The sequence below is a fragment of the Phascolarctos cinereus genome, unplaced genomic scaffold, assembly GCF_003287225.1.
Source record: "Phascolarctos cinereus isolate Bilbo 61053 unplaced genomic scaffold, phaCin_HiC Scaffold_4;HRSCAF=312, whole genome shotgun sequence".
NCBI classification, from domain to species: Eukaryota; Metazoa; Chordata; class Mammalia; order Diprotodontia; family Phascolarctidae; genus Phascolarctos; species Phascolarctos cinereus.
In genome coordinates, this window is record NW_027555847.1 from 519,777,104 (window position 1) to 519,799,310 (window position 22,207).

Genomic DNA, 22,207 nt, shown 5'->3' on the forward strand with positions numbered 1-22,207 from the left:
TTACTAGCACGTTGCTTTCTGGTTATTATAAAGAGGGTCTTGTGTTGGAATCTAGACATGTCAATGAGTTATCTCATCATCCCTTGAGATGCTAACTCTTCTGCCACATTTTTTCCCCATTTGGAATCAGAGAATGTTAGAATTGGAAAAGAACTTAGAAATCATTTAGTTTGAGTTTCTGTTTATACAAATTAGGAAACTAAGACCCAAAGATACAACTAGGGTTAGAGTTAATGGAGTTGTCAAGGACATAGAAACTTAGAAGGTACTTACAGCATTTAGACTCATTCTGACTGACTTTAGTTAGCAAGCATAATTGGCAAAAATAAGAAGCTACCATATGGCATACTTTTGGGTTTTGGTGATTATACTTTAGGTGAATACTTCCTTGGGTCCTCCCCTCCTGCCGTGTTGGCCTTACCAGCAGTAGTCCATGTTGTCACTGGGTCTTCCCCTCTGGGAGCCCAGGTTCTCTCTCTCTTTCCCATGGAGTGGTGTCCATCTACAGAGCTCTCCTCTTTGAGTTAATTTAAAAAAAATTGATATCTTTCTGCTAGTTATTAGTCTGCCTAGAGAAGTTAAGGATTTGCCTAAGGAAATATATTGACAGTGGCAAAATTCAGACTAGAATTCAGGATACCACTGGATCCTAACTTTTTCTACTATCACCTCAACTTGTTTTCCAGTACTTATGGATAGGCCCAGGTTATTAGGGCCTATAGGAATTACAGAACCATCCTAGAAATTTGGGTCAGGACTGCCTTGTAGTAAGACAAACTTTAAAAGGAAATCACCTGAAGGCCTAGGTGAGATTGTCTGACCTAGGGGATTCCAGAACACAACTTCAGTTTTTCCAGGGCTTGGGCGTCAATATGAAAGCAATTCTTTGTATGTATATCGCTAAAACCAAAATCTTGAGGTAGATATGTAAGCCCACAAGAGGAAAGATTATTAGGAAAGTTATACTCATTTAAATTCAGATATTACCCACTAAGAAACTCCAAGTTATTGGTTAATAAGTTAGCTGTCTTTGAAGAAATAGGAAGGGAGGCTATTCATTCTCTGTACATCTCTGTTTTAGGTTCTGACTACCTGGAGCCAGCTGAATTAGATTAGACTGGAAATTTTGATCAGTCTGATTCATGGGGGACTGTCTACCTGAACGTCTGAGTATGAGAATGGAGAGAATCAATCTTTCTAGGCCTCTGTTATGCAGCTTTTGCTAGAGGGAAAAGCTGCTCTTAGTTTTTTTGGTAAGGCCTAGCTGTTTGTAGTTTTAAGAGATATACCTTCTGTCTCTCTTCGCTGTTTCTAAGCAGATATTGAAATTATTTAATTACGTCTATTTGAATGGGAACATCTACTTGTGCATAAATTATGCAAATATATTCCAATCATGTAAATGCTGGTTGACTTGAGTAGTCTCAGAGCTGTCCTACAATATATTCTGTCCATCACTCTGTTTCCATAATTGACTGATATATGACCTTCTTTTTCTTAGAGTAAATTATGAGAAGTAGCATGTACAGTACTGTAGAAAGGGAGGTGTCTATACAGGCAGAAGACTTCCACTCATATCTCAGCTTTCTCCCAAACTGCCTGGATCATCTGGAATGATGTCCGCCCTTTCTGGGACTTGATTTCCTCATATGCAGAATGGGGGAGTGGAGCTTCTTCATTCCTCAGTTGTATTCCAATTCCAGCTTTCATGATTTTCAGCATCAGTATCTCAGTATCACTATTTGTGTACTTTATACCTACCTATGTCTACACCTGTATCTCTATCTCTATATCTGCACCCATATCTATAGACCTATACTATATCATTACATCTATATCTATATCTACCTATCTATAGATCTCTATCTATGTAGGTATCTAATCTATGTACCTATATCTTTATCTCTACATCTATATCTATATTGATATCAATATCGACATCATATATGTTATATATCTGCATCTGTAATACTCTATCACCATCATCTCTCTCTCCCCAGATATATACATATAGATATGTCTATATGTGTATATACATATGTAGACATATATACATGGAAATACAGAAATATTATATGCAAGCACACATAGACATATATGTGTGTATATGTATGTGTATATACGTATATGTGTGTATATATCTATATTTATATTCATCCATCTATCTATCTGTCCTTTTGCTTTCAGACTTTTTTCTTAGATGATGCCATGCTTGTTTTGCATCCAAGTGATCATTTATCGATGATGCTATTAAAAATGATGTATGCTTCTGTCTGTATATCTTCTGGGAGACAAGTCTTCTACAGTCTTATGGTCTATCAGGGAATTAATTTACCATAAATTCAGTGATATGTCTCTTTAAATAGAAGCTAAATTATTTCTAATGAAGGCTGGGCTGGTAGATTGTTTCAATGGTTCTTTCTAACCTTAAGTGATTTCAATTCAATATTGTAAAGTAAGAATGGACATATTCAGGTACTTTCTTGTATATGAAACAACTTAAGTCAGAATGGCTATTATTTTATAATTCCTAAAGATTCCTAGTATTTATTGGTGGGCAGAGTCCCTTTGAAATAGAGTTGGGGTCTAGAATCCACCAGTTCTGAGAGAAGGAGTCAGTTGTCTTGTTGCATGGCCATTGAGAGTAGGAGTCAGCTTAAAGATGGGCCAGTTATAGGCAGAACTGCATAATTTCTAGGGTCAGGTGTGCGTATGCTTGTGTGTGTGTGTGTGTGTGTGTGTGTGTGAGATCAGGTTATTTTGATATATTGGTAAGAACCTGTCTAAAACCTGCGTAGTTCATGTTTTTCATTGACCTTTGTGAATTTTAAGGGATTTTGTCATCTAAAGTATGGATTGTTAGCCTATTATGCTAACATTTATATTATTTATATATGTTTATTATATGTATAACTTTATACTATTTATTTTATATTTTAATATATTATATATAATTACATATTTATACATAATGATTTTATATTATAAAAGAATTCTTTCAGTGTGGAAAGAGCACTGGCTTTTGGAGTCAGAGGAGCCAGGTTCAGATGCCACTTTTGACACTGCCTGTGTGACCTTAACCATGACACTTAACCTTCCTAGGCCTCAGTTTCCCATAGGTAAAATGAGGATATTAGACTAGGTAGTCTCTAAGGCCCTTTCCATTTCCAGCTCTATGATTCTATTTCAAATCAAAACAACAAATATTTGTAAGCACTGTGCTAAGCACTGGAGATACAAAGAAAACTCAGGAGATACAAAAAACTGGAGATACAAAGATACAAACCCAGTTCTTTCCTTCAGAGGCAAAGAAGGTGAGAAAGGAATCTCACTTTCTAACTCACTTTTCTAATGAAGAAGGGCTGGGGAGGGGAGAAGGGTAGAGAGAAAGTGAAACTCCAGAGGAGTCTAGGGTTTGTTCCGTGGAGCCAGTCGCTACCACAGGCTCTTCCAAAACCTGCCTAAGGACTGACGACCATTTCTTCAGGTTTAGTGCCTGAAAACTATCTGCACACAGCCCCTGCCTCCCTGCCCAGAAAGCTTGAGACTTTATAACGAACAATGTGAAGCCTTGGGCCTCCCGAAGTTTTTAAGGTCAATTCAACCTTCTTAGTAAATCTCTTTATAAAACTATGAAAAATAGTTTTAATTAATAAGTATTTCCCCATATTGTAAGAAAAAAACCTCACCTATATATGTAGTTGTTTATATGTAACTATGTAGCATATATTCATAGATGTTGGCATATATTTGTGTATAGCATATGCATAGTGGTTTGTATTCCTAGAAACACACAGAATACATTGGATGTAGTCTCAGAGGAAGGCATGGTCAGGGGAGTAGGGGAAGAGAGTAGGGAGTGGGAAAGGCTTCTTGAAGAAGGAGGAATTTGAGTTTTAAAGGGAGCCAGGGAATCAGGAGACAGAGTTGAGGAGGGAGAACATTTTAGGCATGGGGCAAAACCAGTGAAAAACTACAGAGGATGGAGTGTAGTTTACAAGGAATAGCAAAAAGATGGTGTTTCTGGATTATGTGTATGTGGAGGAGGGGTAAAGTATAAGAAGACTGGAAAGATAGGAAGGGGTCACATAAAAGTGAAACAGATTTTTACATTGGCTCTTCATGGTAAAAGGGAGCTACTGGAGTTTATGGAATTGGGGGGTATGTGTGGTATATGTGCCATAGTCAGACTTTTGCTTTAGAAAGATCCATTTGACAGCTAAGTGCAGGATGGATTGAAGTGGGGAGCAACTTTAGGCAGGGAGACTAACCAGAAGGCTATTTCAATAGTCCAGGTATGAGGTCCAGGAGTCTATACCAGGGAGGTGGTTGTGTGAGTGGAGAGAAGGTGATGAACATAAAAGTCGTGAAAGATATTTCAATGATGTTCGGATAGAAATAATCCTGGTAAAAGCCATTATCATGCTATTATTACTTTATATTTGATGTTCCTTTATTTTATCTATCTGTCTGTCTAACTGTCCATCTACCTATCTATCTGTTTGTTATTACTGTTGCTATTCTTTTGTCAAGTGGAAAACATCACCACAATCTAATATGTAGCCTTTACAATTTGATAGTACTTACAGAAGCTTGTTCTCTGCTAGAAGAACCTTTGGAAACCCAGGATCAACACTGCAGCCAGAGTTGGCATTGTAATAATAATATGCATATATACACATTATGATTTGTAAGCTTCAAAAATCTGTGAAAGTGGCATGAATTTTAAATACCATGAAAGGCCCGTTAGCAACTTAGAACATTTATCGACAAAGTCAGAATATATCATCCTGATTTTTGCTAAATGGGAATAGAATGCCAAGCCTGGAGTCAGGAAGACTCATCTTCCTGAGTTCAAAATCTGGCCTCAGACCCTTACTAGCCTTGTAATCCTGGGTAAGTCACTTCACCCTGTTTGCCTCAGTTTCCTCCTCTGTAAAATGAACTGGAGAAGGAAGTGGCAAATCACTTTAGTATCTTTGCCAAGAAAACCCCAAATGGGGTCACGAAGAGTCCAACATAACTAAAATGACTGAACAACAACAACAACATGGGCCCTCCAGTGAAGGATGGGTATGGGGATGGTTGACCTAAGACATAGCATCCATTTTTTTTTCTCTTGATGGATTCATATAGTGCAGTTTTGTGCTAGGGATGAGTTACTTCTATCTAAAAATGTATATTCATGTGGGGCTTTTCCAATGAGTTGCTTCTGCTTGGATACTAGGAGCAGTTGCAACAATCAGTGTGGCTGATTAAATAGTCAAGCTCTTTGTAATCAGTGCGAATTCCCTCAACTAGAATATGAGGACAACAATGATTAGCACCACAACTGTTGCTGCTACCACTACAATCAGCTAGCATTTATATAGCCATTTAAGGTTTGCTAAATGTTTTACATTGATTATCTCATGATCCTCTTAGTGACCTTTTGAGGGAGGTGTTATTATCATCTCCATTTTAAGATGAGGAAACTGAGGCTATGGCAGAGATTAAACCAGTTAGTCAGCATGTATTCAGCACCTGCTATGTGCCAGGTACTGTGCTAAGCACCGAGGATACAAAAAGAGACAAAAGACTGTTCTTGCTCTCAAGGAACTGAGAATCTAATGGGGGAGACAAGCAAATATGTGCAAATAACCTATCTACAGGTTAAACAGGAAATGATTAACAGAGGAAAGACACCAGAATTAAGAGGGCTTAGGAAAGGCTTCCTGGAAGGTGGCATTTTAGATGGGACTTGATGGAGGGAAGCCAGGAGATGGGGATGAAGACAGAGAGCATTCCAGGCATGGGGGATAGCCAGAAAAAATGCCCAGAGAGGAGAGATGGTAGAATAGTAAGGAAGATGTGTCACTGGATCAAAACACATGTGAAGAGGGATAAGGTGGAAGAAGACTGGAAAGGTAGGGAGGAGGTGGGGCTAGGTTATGAAGGGCTTTGAATACCAAATAAAGGATTTGATCCTTGATGAGATAGGGAAGCACTAGAATTTATTGAGTAGAGGGATGAAACAGACCTGCACTTTAAGAAAACCACTTTAGCAGCTAAATGTAGGATAGATTGGAGAGACTTGTGGTAGGCTGACCAAGCAGCAGGCTATTGCCATCATCTAGGCATGAGGTGATGAGGTTCCTCTATTAGGGTGGTGGTGGCATCAGAGGAGAGAAGGGGACATTTTTGAGAAATGTTACAAAGGTGAAATCAGTAGGCATGAGAATACATTGGATATGGGGGGAGGTGAGAGATAGTGAGAAATTGACAATAACTAGGTTTCAAGCCCGGGGAACTGGGAAGATGATAGTGCCATTTACAGTAATAAGGAAATTTGGAAGAAGGGAGAGTTTAAGAGCATGTTAACTTTAGGACTGTTAACTTAGGATGTCAATTGAATATCCAGTTGGAGATTTGAGATTGGAGGTCAGAAGAAAAGTTAGGTCTGTATAGCTAGAGTTGTGAATCATCAGCAGAGGATGGTAATTAAATCCATGGAAGATGATGAGATAAGTCATCAAGTAAGGTAGTATAGAGGGAAAAGAGAAGAAGACCCAGGACAGAGCCCTGTGTGCTATCCAGGGTAAATGACCTGGATGAGGATTGAGCAAAGGGGACTGAGAAGTGGCAGTCAGGTAGGAGAAGAACCAGGAGAGATTGGTGTCCTGAAAATCCAGAGAGAAGGGAGTGTCAGGGAGGAGAGGGTGATCAACAGTGTCAAAGTGAGGTCAAGATGAATGAAGCCTGAGAAAAAAACCACTGGATTTAGCAACTAGGAGATCATTGGTTTAAATGATTTGCCCAGGATCGCACAGCTATTAACAATAATGCTAATTATTAGCATTTACATATTGCTTTAAGATGTGCTTTAAGAAGTTGGTGCTATTAGTATCCTCATTTTACAGTTGAGGAAATAGACCCAGAGGCTGAGTGACTTGTCTGGGCTCACACAGCTAGTAACTGTTTGAGGCAGGATTCAAATTCATGTCTTCCTGTCCCCACATCCAGTACTCTATCCATTGTGCCACCTAGTTGCCCTATAGGGTTTCCTAGTTGCTTGTAAATATCTAAGGCAGTATTTGAACTGAGACATTCCTGATTTCAAGTCTGGTACCTCTATTCATTATCTCACTTTATCCTGTAGGATTTGTTTTATTCTGTGTGTTTTTAATGACTGTGTAAAATCATGGGAGGAGAGAATGGTGGTGATGGTGGTGGGAAATTGTACAATTGACTTGTGTGGAAGAAATAAATTCAGCTAGAAGACAAAGTGGACAGAGCACTGGACTTAGAGTCAGAAAGACCAGAGTTCAAATCCTGCCTCAGACACCTACTAGTGTGATTTTGAGCAAACCATCTAACCTTTGCCTGCCTCAATTTCCTTAATTCTAAAATGGAGATAATAATAGCACCTGCCTTCCAGGGTTGTTGTGAGGGTAAAATGACATATTTGTGAAGTATTCTGTAAAACTTAAAAGTACTATATAAATGCTATTATTATTATAACAAAAACTGTGTATTAGAAAATTAAATTCATTTTTATTCAGTGCCTACTATGTGTAAGATTCTTGGCTAGACAGAGGCAGAAGACATACGTTCACAAAGTTAGAGCTAGAAGGGATATCAGAGATCATCCTCACACAGATGGGGAAACTGAGGCTTTGAGAGGTTATGATTTGCTCAAGGGCATATAGCGAATTAGTGACAATAAGGATTAGAACTGGATGTCTTGAACTCAAGCATGGGCTTGAATTTCACTGTGCTTTTTTGTTGAGTTCTGTCACATCTGACTTGTGACCCCATTTGGGGTTTCTCTTGGGAAAGATACTGGAGTAGTTTGTCGTTTCCTTCTCTTGCTCATTTGACAAATGAGGAAACTGAGGCAAACAGGGTTAAGTGACATGCCCAGGATCACACAGCTAGAAAGTGTCGGAGGTAAGATTGGAACTCACATCTTCCCGACTCCAGACCAGGTGCTCTGTCCACTGCACTACCTATCTACTCCATTTACTATGCTACGTTCTACTCAATCTTTCTGAACTGAATTCGGCATTTGTTAAGCACCTATTCTATGTTGTAGCATTGTACTTTATATTCTGGGGAGTAGAAAAGACTTCATGAAACACTGTCTTACTATAAAGTTTAGACTAATAACAGATTAATTCTTTTTGGCAAGATATGTTTTGATAAGAATTCAAGGATTCTTAAATATGTTGGAGGCCTCCCCTTTTGCTTTTTTTTTTTTAATAGATATGTATCTCAAAAATTATAATGAAATTATAATGAAAGTCAGGGAAATATGATTGGTGTTATATCAATGTAATTTTCTTTTCTATACAATCTTTTAAAGCATATCTAGTACAGAGAGTTATAAAAAAGAAATAGTTATTGCTGAAAAAACTATTTCCTCCATTAGTAGGTTTATTTTGGATCAGAAGAGCACTTTTTATATTACTTCTCACTTTCACAGCCAGCCTCCTAGAAAGAGCCATCTATATGCCTTGCCTCCATTCTCATTCACCTAAACTTTAAAAATTATTTTAATCAGTCAAAATCTTCCTTCTAACCTTCTAACCTTCTAACCCTCCACTCTGAGTTCACAAGAAAAACAAAACCAATTATGAAAATTCGTAGTCAATCAAAATAAATTTCCACATTGGCCATGTCAAGATGTGTTCTGAGTTCTGTGTTCTGAGTCCTTCACCTCCCTATCATGAGATGGGTAGAATGCTTGCATCATTATTCTTCTGGAATTGTAGTTGGTTATTACACTGATAAGAGATTAGTGTAATAGCATTCAATGACATTTATATACCAGAACTTGTTCATCTATTCTCCATTTTATGGGCGCCCCATCAGATTCCCATTCTTTGTCATCTCAAAGAGCTATAAAGATTTCTGTGCATCTTTCTTTAGAGTTTGTTTTTCCTAGGACTAATCCCTCCCTTAATCTATCCTCTTTTAGATTCCCCCCTTCTCTTCCTTTCCTATTTCCTTGTTGGTTGAAATGTATTTCTGTAGCCAACTCTGTGTGTGTGTGTGTGTGTGTGTGTGTGTGTGTGTGTGTATTTGTGTATTCCTTCTTCCTTTTTTGACTAATTCGGGTGGACTTCGATTTGCTCATAGTCACACAGTGAATAAATACAGTTAATATTGGAACTCAGACACTGTGACTCTAAATCCAGTGCTCTTACTACTGCTGCACACTGCCTCTCCAGTCAAGTTCTTTGGCCTTTTTAATTCGAAGATTCCATGTTTTTTCCCCCCATTTTTGAATATATACGTCTATAGGCATATATAGATATAGATATTTACAAACATACATACATTCACCATTTGCCTGTTTTCAGTCCTTCAGTGTTTCTCACGTTCTCTGTGACTTTTCATGGATCATTGACAGCAGCTGAGTAGTAACATCTGCCAGCTCTTTCATCATCCTTCTGGGGATTTAGTTTGTTTGGGCCAAGTGATTCAGACTTATCAAAGACACTTAGGTGCTCTCTTATCTCCTCATGGGTTCCTCATGGTCCTCATACCAGTTCCTTGATAATGCTTTTTTGCTTCCCAGTCTGAATCTCCTTGGTAGGGAAAACAGAATCAAATTAGGCATTTAGTAGCTCTATCTTCTTTCCATCCATCTGAGCATCTGTAGTTCTAATATTTCATTCATCTTTCTTTTGTTTCCAGTGTACCTCAAAAAACACTAGTCTATGTAGGCTCCGTATGGGATTCCAGGGGATGTGATACTACCTGGTCCTTGTCCTTAAGATGCTTTCAGTTTTGTAGGAAGATGGTGTGAACAGGAGGTACAGTACAAGGTGGTAGGTTAGAAACGGCATCAGTCATTCAATCAATAGCATTTATTTAGCATCTACTGTATACCAGACACTGCTAAGCTTGATATGTAGCTTAATATGTCTTTGATGATGTCATTTATTTGGTAGGGTTAAGGTTAACTAATAGAAAGACTGAGCACTAAGTCTTATTGCATCAATTAGTTTTTTTAAATCATTCCTTCCTTCCTTCCAGAAATACATGTATTGAGTGCTTATTGTGTGTAGAACTCCATAGTACGCATGGGAGGGAATATACACGTTAGATAAGAGAGTTCCTACTCTCATATTATTTAGAGTCTATTAGGGTGATAAATCATGGACATAGATATCAAAGATAACTTTAGATAACTTTAGTGATGTTTGACATCATCAGTGTGCACTACCTCCCTCGATAGCAACTGATCTGTGACTCAGTGCAAGATCTTCAGAGTTAGCATCACCAAAAATTCATCACTCTGCCGTGATTTAAATGTTATACTTCTCCAAACTAAGCCAGCCTTGTGGACGGGAGACTTGCAGTCTATTGCTAGGCCTATTAAATCCTGTAGATGCCTGTAATTCAACGTTTCTATGTTGTGTCCATTTTCTGCCCCAGCACCTTTGCCCCAGGCTGTGCCTGGAGTTCAGTTTCCATCTTCCTATCTGCCTCACTTCTTTGAATCCCCAGCTTCCTTCAACTCAGAGCTCAGATGCCCCCTCCTGTAGGAAGTCTTTCCTGATCTTGTAGTTAGCGCTTTCTGCCTCTAGGAATTGCTTTCCATTGCTTTATATAGACATTGTATTTATTATCTGTGTGCATGTTGCATCCCTTACATTAGAATTAGCTTCTTGAGGAGGAATACTGTTGATTTGTGCCTTTTTACTCCCAACTAGCTCAGTACTTTGCATATAGTACTTAATGAAGTCTTATTGTATAGAATGATCTTTAAGAGAAATTTAAAGAGCTGTAGGAATCAGGAGTAGAGATTATGTCTGGTTAGGTGGAAGAAGGGGTGTCTGAATTAGGCCTTGAATGGTGGGTAGAATTTTGATGGGCAGGTATGAGAATGGGAACATCATTGTGGGCAGAGAATGGTCTAAGCAAAGGTGTGTAGGTAGGAAAAGGGAAGGTATGCTGGGGATTGTCAAACAGCCCTATACTGGAATGTAAGTGCATGAAGTAGGATAGTGGGAGATAAGGTTGGAAAAGTAGTGTGTTGTCAGATTATTGGGACACTTGACAGCCAGCCTAAGGAGTGTGGGCTTCATTCAGTAGCTACAGGGGAGCCGTTAAAATTTCTGAGAACAGTATACTATTCAACGTGGTGCTATAGGAAGATTAATCTGGCATACTGCAGGTGAGAGGTGAGAGACAGGAGACAAGGAGACTAGTTAAGAGGCAATTAATTACAACAGTCCCAGTGTGCAGCAAAAATATCATGTACTTTGAATTCTGGAAAGGGATTTTCTTTTATGAAGGAGAGAATTGTGCTGATTTTATCTGATTTCATAATTATTATTTGGCTATAAATTAGTGGTTGCTTTTAAAGAAACAGAGGTAATCTTGTTTTATGTAAATTTGATAAATGGACTTTTTGAACTTACAAAATAGAGAGTCAAAGAGATGTATTTGGTACAGTTCAAAGAGCCCTAGATTTGGAGTCAGAAGATGTGGGTTCAAATCTTGGCTTTACTATCTGCCACCAGATGACCATAGGGAAGTCACTTAATCATCTCTCTCAGTTCCCCTTTCTTTATCTCTAAAGAGAGTAGGTTAGATGATTTCTGAGGTCCCCTGTAGGTTTACTTCCTTTATCAATTTATTTTGCATAATCTAAACCTGGGAATCAGAAAGAATTTACATTGATTAATAAAGGTCATTCCATCAGACATTCAACAAAAATTTATTGAATGCCTGCTATGTGCTTGGCGCTGGGCTAAGTGCCTAGAAGCTGGATTAAGTCATACTTTAGATAGTGGCACATACTTTCTAAGTGTGTGATATCATAGCCTACTCAGGGTAGCTAATTCAACAAATATTTTTGAAGTGCCTCATGTGAAAGCACTGTGCTAGGCACTAGGGATTTGAAGATAGACGCATCTCGATACACAGATGAGGTAGTAGGGCTGAATGCCTGTTGGAGGAGTTGGAGGAGAAAGATCAGTTTCACCGGTGCAGGATGGTGGTAAGGACAGAGAGAGGGAGAGTTCATTCTACGCAAGGGGGACTGGAAAGTGCAGGCACAGATATGGGAGATGGGAGAGTGGGCCAGTAGCCCACTTTGGCTGAAATGTAGAATATGTGAAGGGAGTTTGGCACAGATTGTAGAGTGCCTTGAATCCCAGAAGTTCATGTAATACACCTTTGTTTTTACCACTACCTCAAATTCAACATGCCCGCAAGCTTATTGTCTTTTTCTTTTAAAACTATTTCTTCTGACTCTGTTCTTTCTGTCAGTGGTATTCCCCATTCATACAGTTTCCCATGTTTAAAACCTTCATCTTATTTTTGGCTTTTCTCAATTACTCATCTCTCCTGTTAAGCTGTCACCAATTTCTGCCTGCAACTGCTCTTATCTCCACTTAGTCTTCTCTGTTTGCAATGCTACCCGGACCTCCTTGCTACCATCTTAGATTATCCCAACAGCCTTTTGACAGACTTTCCGTGCTTCATTTTCTCCTCTTACAGTTTGTCCTACATATTAATACTAAATTACTCTTCCTGTTGCATAGGTGAAGTCATGTCGCTCTTATTCTCAGAAATCTTAAGTGTCTTCTCGTTGCCTACTGGGTACTGTTTAAAACTTTACAACAAACTAGACTATTCTTTGTTCCCTGAAGTTACATTTTCTTTCCTGCCTGCCACGTACGCACGCTAATTCCTATGGCTTTTCTTGCTAGGTTTCAGTCCAACTCTTAAAATCCAACTCAATGCCACCACCGACGTACAGCCTTCCCTAATCTCTCATCAGTAATGATGTTCACCTCCTCTGCCCCTCCTTTAGGCCTCCCACAGCACTTTGTTCAGCTCCTACTTGTAATCTAATAATTTGTTTTATAAATATCTTGTGTCTTATCCTCCTAGATTTTATGTTATGTGAGGGCAAGGATTGGATTCAAATAAGCTTTCTGTCTTTTTTGGATAAATGTTTATCAATTGATTATAATGGTAATACCAAGAGAAAATGGGAAACAAAGTTTTAGAATTTATCAAGTAGAGTCAGGGAAATTATTTCCCAGAAAAAGAAATATTCTCAAGGTCCAACAGTGGACAGAATGGTGACCAGGGACCTAGGATCAGACCTTGATTTAACCCACAATAAGTATTTGCTGCATGAATGAATCTGGAGAGTGGTCTAAAATGTTTCGAAGAAACAGTGAATTGCTAGGTAGTGTTGTTTCTGATTTTCTTGAGCATCATTTTTACATTTCCATAACCTGATTTCGTTTAAGCCCCAGGCGCATGAGGCTGTGTTGTATGCATGGCCTCAATGAACAATACCATCCTTGAGGTACTAGAGGAATAACTATGGAGTTTTATTAACATTTTTTCTGAAATTATCATAAATGTGAAATATTTAGCTGAGAGTCATGGTTTTATGTAGCACCCAGGCACTTTAAGAAGGGTGTGTTGTTTTTCCTTTAAGGAAGGGGTTAGAGACATTTTTATGAAATGCTAAGAAGATTTACAAAGTTCCAGCTAACACTGATGGGTCACTGTGGGACTCGAAGATTGCATATAAGGGGCATGCAGATTATTTTTAGCATCTAACTATTTTGAGTTATGTGCAAAGGATTTTTGGGGCTACAGAAAAGGTTAATGGCACTTTTCATTAAGCTGTTAGATTAGTTAAATTTACTGGAGGATGAATTTTTGTAAATTGTATCTTTTTAAGCATCTTTTTTGGGGGGATGATGGCAGGCAGTTACAACTGTGACCACAGGTGATAGGCGTAGGGAACTCCCAGTGTGGAAGCTTCCTTTACTGATGCTGATATACAACTCAAGTGTAACAAAGTCTTATGAGTAGTTTATAGTCTTAGTTGCTTGGGGCTAGAGAGATTAGTTGACTTGTCCATGGTCACATAGCTAGTATGTGCCAGAGACAGAGCATGAGCCCATGTTTTCCTGACTTTAGGGTTCATGTCCATTATACTACTTTGCCACTTTTGAGAGTCTTACTTACCTTATTTTAGAACTTTTAGTGCAATCCCAAACTCCTGCTCCTTCCTCACATCACCATGCGTAGTAAATACTGCTACCTTTTCTATATAAGAAGGAAAAAGCTGATGAGTGCTAGGCACAGATTACCTCTTCTGGGATAAGTTTCAATTTCAGGGTCAAACCCAGGTCTGCCCCGGAACTTAGAATCTTTTTTATTTTATTTTATTTTTTTGGAACTTAAAATTTTAAGAGTCACACCTGGAGCTATTCATGTGAAGACCAAAACGATTAGAATATGAGAAATAAATGTGAGAGAAAGACTCAGATCTGGAATATTCAATTAGAATCTAATTGTCAAATTCAAATATGACCCTATTTGCTTTAGGTCCTCTCTCCTTTCTCTCTCTCTGTCTCTCTGTCTGGTTCTCTGTCTCTGTCTCTCTGTCTCTGCCTCTCTCTGTATCTTTCTCTCTCTGTCTCTCTGTCTCTCTCTCCCCACAATCCCCGTCTGGAACAAGAAGCACAGTGCAACCAGTCTTCTAAGGAGCCTTTTTGGCTTCTGTGGAATCCTCCCCTCCATTAGGCTCAACTTTCTTTGCTCAGGTCATCTTCAGGGAACCACATTTTAAGGTTCAGCAGATGCTTCCCTACAGGTCAGAGCTTGTGCAATGATCTGTCTGAGACAGTGAATATTGCCAGAGGATTAGGCCCTGCAAGCTCTCTCTTCTCTGTTCCCTTTCCTCCCCATCCCCCTCATCCCTCACTTCCCCTTGTGCTGCCTGCCCTTGGTCTGACTCTCCAACTTACAGAGGCAAACTTCTCCAGTCAGAGTGCTCATTAATTCCTTCCAGAGCAGATGGTCATGGTGGGGGACCAGAGCACACAGCAGTGCTCAGGGAACATGAATGGTAAACTGGGATCTGGTGGCACGGAGACATTCTTTGTGAGGAAATGAAGTTCCCCAGGTTGGTCATAGGCTTCTTGGTAGCAAGGGAGCACTCTAATGAATGAAGGCAGGTGCCAGGTTTTGTGGGACTTTCTAGTTCAGCTCCCATGATTCTCTCCAAAGAAAAACTAGTCATTTTTAGAACCTCCCAGTTTCTTAGTTTTCTCTTGGGTATGGGAAAATGAGATACAAAAACAAAGACTTGGCTGGCAGTGGGGATAGGGAATATGGCATCTCTCACTTGGTGCCATCTCCGTACCTTACAATGGCTTGGTTACACTTTCTGAAGAGGGAAGGGAATGCCTGGCTTTTACATACTAAAAATATCCAGCCTTGGGTACCAGAAAGAGTAATGGAGTTATAGGATCATCAGATCATCATAGATTTAGAGCTAGAAGAAACCTGAAAGATCATCTAGTCCAACCCTCTCATTTTGCAGTTAAGAAAACTGAGTCCTATGTAGGTTAAGTGACTTGTCCAGATGCATAGAGCTATTAAGTGCCAGAGCCAAGATTTGAAGTCAGGCTTTGTGACTCCAAGTTAATAGCTCTTTCTAGTCTACCTTAGAAGGTTCCATACTTAGCTGGGTGGAAGTGCCACTTCTACCCCAGTCATCTGGATCAGCCTGCAGTTATGTTAATCTAACTTCATTAGCTTGGACCAGCAAGTGACTTGACCTCTCTGGGCTTTATCAGTAAAATGAGGGGGAGGGGCCAATTGTTTTTTAAGGTCCCTTCCAGTTCTAAAATTCTGTGATTTTATTATTCTAACTGCATTTAATTCTTCACTTTCAGGGCTACTTACTCAGGCTTACACAGCAAATTATTAACAGAGCTAGAACTAGAAATCAAATCTCTAGACTCTAAGATCAGTGCTCTCTTTGCTCTGAGTGTATACTTATTTCTGTCAAGTTCATTGATTTTATTCTTCTGTTTGTCTCCATCATAGTTTGTAAACTCGAATTTAATGTTAGTAAAACACTTAGCACCTAGCAGAGAACTTGTAAGGGGTCAAAAAGCATTCTATGCAGTGGACAGAGCTGGACTTTGAATTAGGAAGACCTGAATTCATATCCTACTTCATAAACTTGCTAGCTGTATGACCCTGGGTAAATCTCTGGTTAAGTTTAGTCTCCTCACTTATAAAATGAGATGTTGGACTTTATTGCCTCTAACTTCCCTTCCAGTTCTAAATCTAAGAGGGCAGTTAAGTAGTCACAGTGGATAGAGTGTTGAGCCTGAAGTTGGGAAGACTCATCTTCCTGAGTTCCATTCTGGTCTCAGACACTTATGAGCTGTGTGACCACTTAACCCTGGTTGTCTCAGTTCCACATCTGTAAAATGAGCTGGAGAAGGAAATGGCAAACCACTCCAGTATCTCTGCCAAGAAAACCCCAAATGGAGTCATGTCACAAAGAGCCAGACATGACTGAATAACAACTAAATCTAGGATTCTGTGATTCCTTGGAATGATGATGTTGGTTGTGATAATTTGCCCTTTTTATTATTTTAAAATAACTAAATTTGAACATTCTGTAGTATTGAAAATGTGTATTTTTTTAAAAAAGAAACTTAACCATACTTCTACCTGTTTTCCCTTTTGCCCTAAAGCCTTGGCTATTGGCACTGTCTCTGTGAAAAGACTAAAAGAAGAAGAAAGGTTCCTTCTTCTGACAGCCTTACCTTTTGCTACCCTGGTTGTATTAGACTATCACTGTGTGACAACTCCGCACTCATGGCATCATCTCAGCTGTCTCTGATGACCCCCTACCCAAAGTCTCCTTCCACCCCTTCCCCCAAATAAGCCCATGGAAATGTGCTTATGTTTAGAGGCTTAAGAATTTGAATAAATTAGATGCTTTTGCCCAACCCTAGAATAAAGGCTGTAGTTATTTTAACAACAAAAAAAATCCTGCAGTCTTCAGCTATTTCTGGATGTAGACTGGTAATTAGCATGCCATTTGTAATTCACTGCTGTCTCAGGCTCTGTTTGTTTCCTTGTTCTAATGCACTGCGTTTGGGAGACTGGATTTATCTCATTTGGATATGTGATTTTTGTAGAGACCTCTAAAATGTCATCATGAGATTGATGATTTTCTAGAGCCAAAGTTCAGCAGACCTGGTATTTGCCTCACAGTTCCTGTGGGGTGTTCGATGGAGTAGTGTAACAGCTTGCTGGGTTGGAGTTAGATGGCATTTAGTTTGAAAGAAAACTGTTACATCAGCTACAGCAAGACGGACTGATGCTGCCTGAAGAAAAACATACCTGAAGAGAAGAGCAGGTAAATTTTGTGATGTGCTAAGGAGGCTAGTTAGCAGTGTTTTGTCTGTTTTGCTTTTATTTATACAGAATTATTTTACATTTTTTAGTTTGTGAATTTGCTTGCATGGATGGAGGCCAAATGCAGATGACTGACTCTCATGTGATTTATGTTGCCAAAGTGAAATGAAAATGTTTGTGATGTACTTTCTCATAACTGGATGGGTGAGGAGGTTACTAAAGGCTAGTTGGGGTTTCTCCGTTTCAGGCCCTTGTGCCTTCTCTCCAGCTGCAGCAAGAAAATGCAGTTATTTCTTTCACTTTGCCATTGGTGCACTTGGAGAGCTGAAACCTGTAGTGTACTATAAAATGAAAACTTGGTTATGGTCCAAAAGGCAAGCCTTCAGTTCTTGCTTTTTAGAGAGATTTGTTGTTAATAGTCTTTAATGAAGAGGACAGGCATCTAGTCTAACTTCCACCCAAAGCTGAAATCTAATTTACAAATAATATGCCTAACAAATGGTTATCAATCCTTTGAAGATCTTTAAAGATCAGTGATAACTAGGTGACCAGTGGATAGGGCGTGGGGTCAGGAAGACCTAAGTTCAAATTTGGCCTCAGACACTTACTAGCTGTGTGCCCATGGGCAAATCACTTAACCTGGTTTGCCTCATCTGTAAAATGAACTGGAGAAGAAAATGGCAAACCGCTCTAATGTCTTTGTTAGAAAAACCTCAAATGGGGTCATGAAAAGTTGGACAGGACTAAACAACAACAACAGCAAACTCACTAACTCCATTCCATTTCTGGATAATCCTAGTTGTTAGAAAGTGTTCTCTTATCTTGAGCTGAAACTTTCCTTCCTGTAATATTCACCTGCGCACTCCCGGGCAAAGCAGAACGAGCCTAATAATCCCTTTCCCCATGTGACAGCCCTTCAAATACTTGAAGACAGATCTCATGTTTGCCCTAAACCTGCCCTCTCCCCTCCTCCCCCCACCCATGGGTTGAGCATTACCATTTCCTCCAACCACTCCTCTTGTAGTTTCAAATAAGTTCATTGTTCTTTTCCTTCTTCTTTCTAGTCCATTTTATTTCAGTTTTTCAAAAGCTTCTGTTCTCTAGGTAACTCCAGATTTCCTCAGTAACCTGGGGCCTGCTCATTTTGGCTATCTAGATGGATTTGTAGCCTTGGGCTAGACTTTGTCTAGGCTAGACACAGAGCAAAATGAGTATCTACTTACTGACAAATAAATGATTGTGCACGTGCTCTCTCTCTCTCTCTTTCTCTCTCTCTCTCTCCCTCTCTTCCTCTCCCCCCCTTTTTCTCCCCCTCTCTCCCCATTTTTTCTCCTTCACTTTCCTTCCCTCTCTTCTTTCTTCTTCTTCTTCTTCTTCTTCTTCTTCTTCTTCTTCTTCTTCTTCTTCTTCTTCTTCTTCTTCTTCTTTCTTCTTCTCTCCCTCTCTCTTGCACTCCTTCCTCTCTTCTCTTTTTTTCTCTCTCCTTCTTCTTCTCCTTTTTATGTGTTATCATCTTCTTCTTCTCCTTCTTTTCCTCCTCCTCCTTCTTCTACCCTCCTCCCTTCTTTCTCCCCTCCTCTCTCCCCTTATTTACCCTCCCTGGCCCCTCCCTTCTTCCTCCCTCCCTTTTCTCTTTATCTCTTTCCTTCTCATGTTTTTTCTTCTATCATTTAACATACACAAGGGGGAGTTGACTCTATGTGTCTTTTCTAGAAGAATAATATGTTGGTAATGTGATGTAGCAGATAGATTGTGGGACTTGAAGTCAAGAGGATCTTTGGGACCCTGCCTCTGATATTTGCCAGTTCTTTGAGTTTGGACAAGTCTTAGAACTTTCCTTGGCCTTATCTTCTTCATCTTTAAGATAGTGATACCTGGCCTTACAAGTTTGTTGTGAAGCTCAAAAAAGCTTAAAGACAAATATATTAATAAATCCATTTGCCAATTAAGATGGACATCTCCACCTTGAAATATACCCGAGGAATATTTATTAAAGCAAAGAAACTTTACCTCAATTTGGATCTCATGAACCTGTTGTTAAAAAGATGTGAATAGATAGCTATTATGTTCTCAAATTGAAAAGTATTAAATCTATTCTTTGTGTGAACATAGAAGATAGGACAATAAGGAACTGACTTAAATTATAGTGGAACCAGGGGATTATACATTAGTAAAAATTACAAGCTGAATAATATGTTAAAAAGGGAAGGTGTTCAACATCTTTGGGGGAGTGTTTTAAGAAAGGGCAAACAGCCAGAATGCTGGAAAGGCTTCAGGTTGACTTGCCTAGAGATAAGGGATGGACTAAGATGTCCTGACCTAGGTGTGTGTGTGTGTGTGTGTTAAGTTCCAGTTCATTGAGGCCCAGCTTGATCACTAGACACCTCAGCCCTGTATTTCAGGATCTGTGGACAGTTTCAGAGGCCACTGGGGTCTTTGAGAACCTGCTATGGTCTACTGGAGGCAGCTAGATATTGCAGTGGATAGAACTCAGGAAGTTCATAGCAAGCGGGAGATACTTATTAACTGCTTGAATCTGGGCAAAATCACTTAACCTCTACCTGTCTCGGTTTCCTCATATATAAAATGTGGATAATAATAATTTCTACCTCCCAACTTAGCAAACCTCAAAGCACTATTACAAATCTAGCAAGGTGTTACTCCTCCTCTTCCTCCTATTAGTCAGTCCTCTTTCTCCTCCTACACTACCACCCAAAGGACCTTTTCTTAGGCTTTGGGCATCCCTGAAGGTCTAGTCTCTCTTGATGTTCTTCATTTCTTCCACTCTCCCAAGGTGATTTCAGAATATTGCTGGAAATCTTTATGTGCTGGGAGGGTAAGAGGATGGAGAGAGGTGTTTGTGTCATCCAGGGACATCTCCAAAGATGAATAAAAACCACGAAAGGGGTTCAGACTTGGAACCAACCAAGGCTAAAGGAAAACCTTCTATGATTGGTTTCAAGCTGAATCTCTGTGTTGAGCTAGGCTCAGAACTTTCCTGGGGTCCAAGATTTGGATAAATGTGGCATCGAGAATTCAGCCTATGCTTTGCTGCAGGGGGGCATATAACCTTTTGGTATTCTATATATCATACTTTGTACCACAAAGGAAAACATTGGGGAGGATAGGCCTGCCTTGGGGAATAGTTAAAGGAAATCGTCTGTGTGATGTATCTGTAACTCGGAGTCCATCCGACTCTGCAGTGCTATGAACCTTGTTGCCACTTAAAGAATTTGCAGCTTCTTTCACCTCATCAGTCATGGATGGTTTTCTCCCAGGTTTTTCTTAGTACAGGTGTAGGAAAATGCCTTCCATCTGCTTTAGTTATAAATTATGACATTCAAGATTAATTTCAGTTAGATTCAAACTCCCCATCATGGAAACAATCCTAGGAAATTTTTTTTCTTTCACTTCTTTTGGCTTCAGGCTTTTATCTGGAATTCTCCAGAGGGGCCTGGTAGACTTGAGGATTTAGGAATGGTAGATTCAATGGTAGTTGTGAAGCAGCGTTACTATATGGTGGGGGTTGGGGAGGAACGTGAAAAAGATGGAGAATGACAGAGGAGCCTTGGGGAGAATAAAGCAATAATTTATACAGGTTATTTATGCAGGACTTTGTGGAGGCAGAGTTCTTTTTATTTGTGACTCTTGTCCTCTGATTACAGGGCCAAGGGTTCTAGCACACATCTAGGTCCTAGCATCTTAGTCTAATACTTGTCTCTTGGATAAGAAGAATTCAGATACCCTGGCTAGCCACTTAGGGAACCTTTCTCATTTCTAGCTTCTTTTCTTGCTACCACCTTGGTGGAACCTGATATTGTCATTATTTGGTCCTCTTCCCCTTATAAACATTCCTGTTCACAAAGTTTTCAAATCATAAAATAGCCACATTCACAAAGAAAGGATGCAGAAAGGGCTCACATCCCAAGACCACAGAGAGCCCCAAACACCTGATCCCATTCACCCATGCCTCTACTCCAAGAGGCTTTCTTTTCCTCTAGAAACTTGTACAATCTTACTCAGGCCCCATTTTCTGACCTCTGTAGCTCCACCTCCCTATAGCTTGAAGGAGTGTCTGTTTTCTACACCAGGGCAGGGTATATAAGTCCTGGTTGCATCCTTTGTCTTTAAGTATTGAACAGGTATACCTCCAATTTCCAGCATATTGCTGCTTCTTTTGTTCTACCACTCACCAGAAGATGATGCATAGCACTTTTTCTAGAGGATCCTGATGGCTTGTGGAAAGTTTATCATGGAGCCTCAGCCTGAAAGTGTTAAACACTCAATCCTCAACATTCCTGTGTGCGTTTAACTTTTCCTACTTGCAATGTTCCCATGATTTTATTAGTAACCTCATTTTCACTTTCTTGTTAGCAACCTTGCACATTCATGACTATGCACAGTAGAGGAAAAAAAAAACCAGGAGCTGCAATGCAAGCAAATTTGGGAGCAGCCAGTATCCTACTAGGTGCTTCACTAGTCTTCTTCACTCTACCACTGTAAGGTGCTCCCTGTGCATTCTTTGCACGTTTTCATTGTTTGCCTTTAAAACTCAAGTTTTAGGGAGCAGCAGGTGGTGCAGTGGATAGAGCACCGGCCCTGGATTCAGGAGGACCTGAGTTCAAATCCGGCCTCAGACACATAACACTTACTAGCTGTGTGACCCCGGGCAAGTCACTTAACCCCATGGCCTAGCCAAAAAAAAAAAACCCTCAAGTTTTGTATTGCAATTATGTCCCCAAAGTATACAGCAAGTCCTCTGGGCTCTGTGCCCAACCATGCAGAGTCTGTGATGCAGCTTAGTGAGAAAATAAAGTCATTGACAAACTTCGTGTTGCAATGTCTACAGCCACAGTCAGACTCAGTCTACCACTGGCTTGAGACATTGACGCTGCCAATCCCATCACCGAAAGCAGTCTCCAGGTTAACTGTCAACTTGACTCTGCTATGCTCCTGTACTCAGAGACCCTTAAGGATCTCAAAGGCACGTGAAGATGTTGCTGATAGG

General features: G+C 39.8%; 1 protein-coding gene across 9 annotated transcripts in view; it reads left to right on the forward strand.

Moving 5' to 3' along the window:
- Window positions 1-22,207, forward strand: part of LDLRAD4 (low density lipoprotein receptor class A domain containing 4) — a 578,389-nt gene that overhangs the window by 124,683 nt on the left and 431,499 nt on the right. The window contains exon 1 of one of the 9 annotated variants that reach the window (XM_020985597.2): window positions 14,853-14,938. The exons of 7 other annotated variants lie outside the window; for them this stretch is intronic. The gene's annotated coding sequence lies outside the window, so the exon portion shown is untranslated. Of the gene's footprint in view, window positions 1-14,852; window positions 14,939-17,086; window positions 17,201-22,207 lie in introns of those variants that run through there. One more of the 9 variants, XM_020985598.2, reaches the window with a different exon arrangement.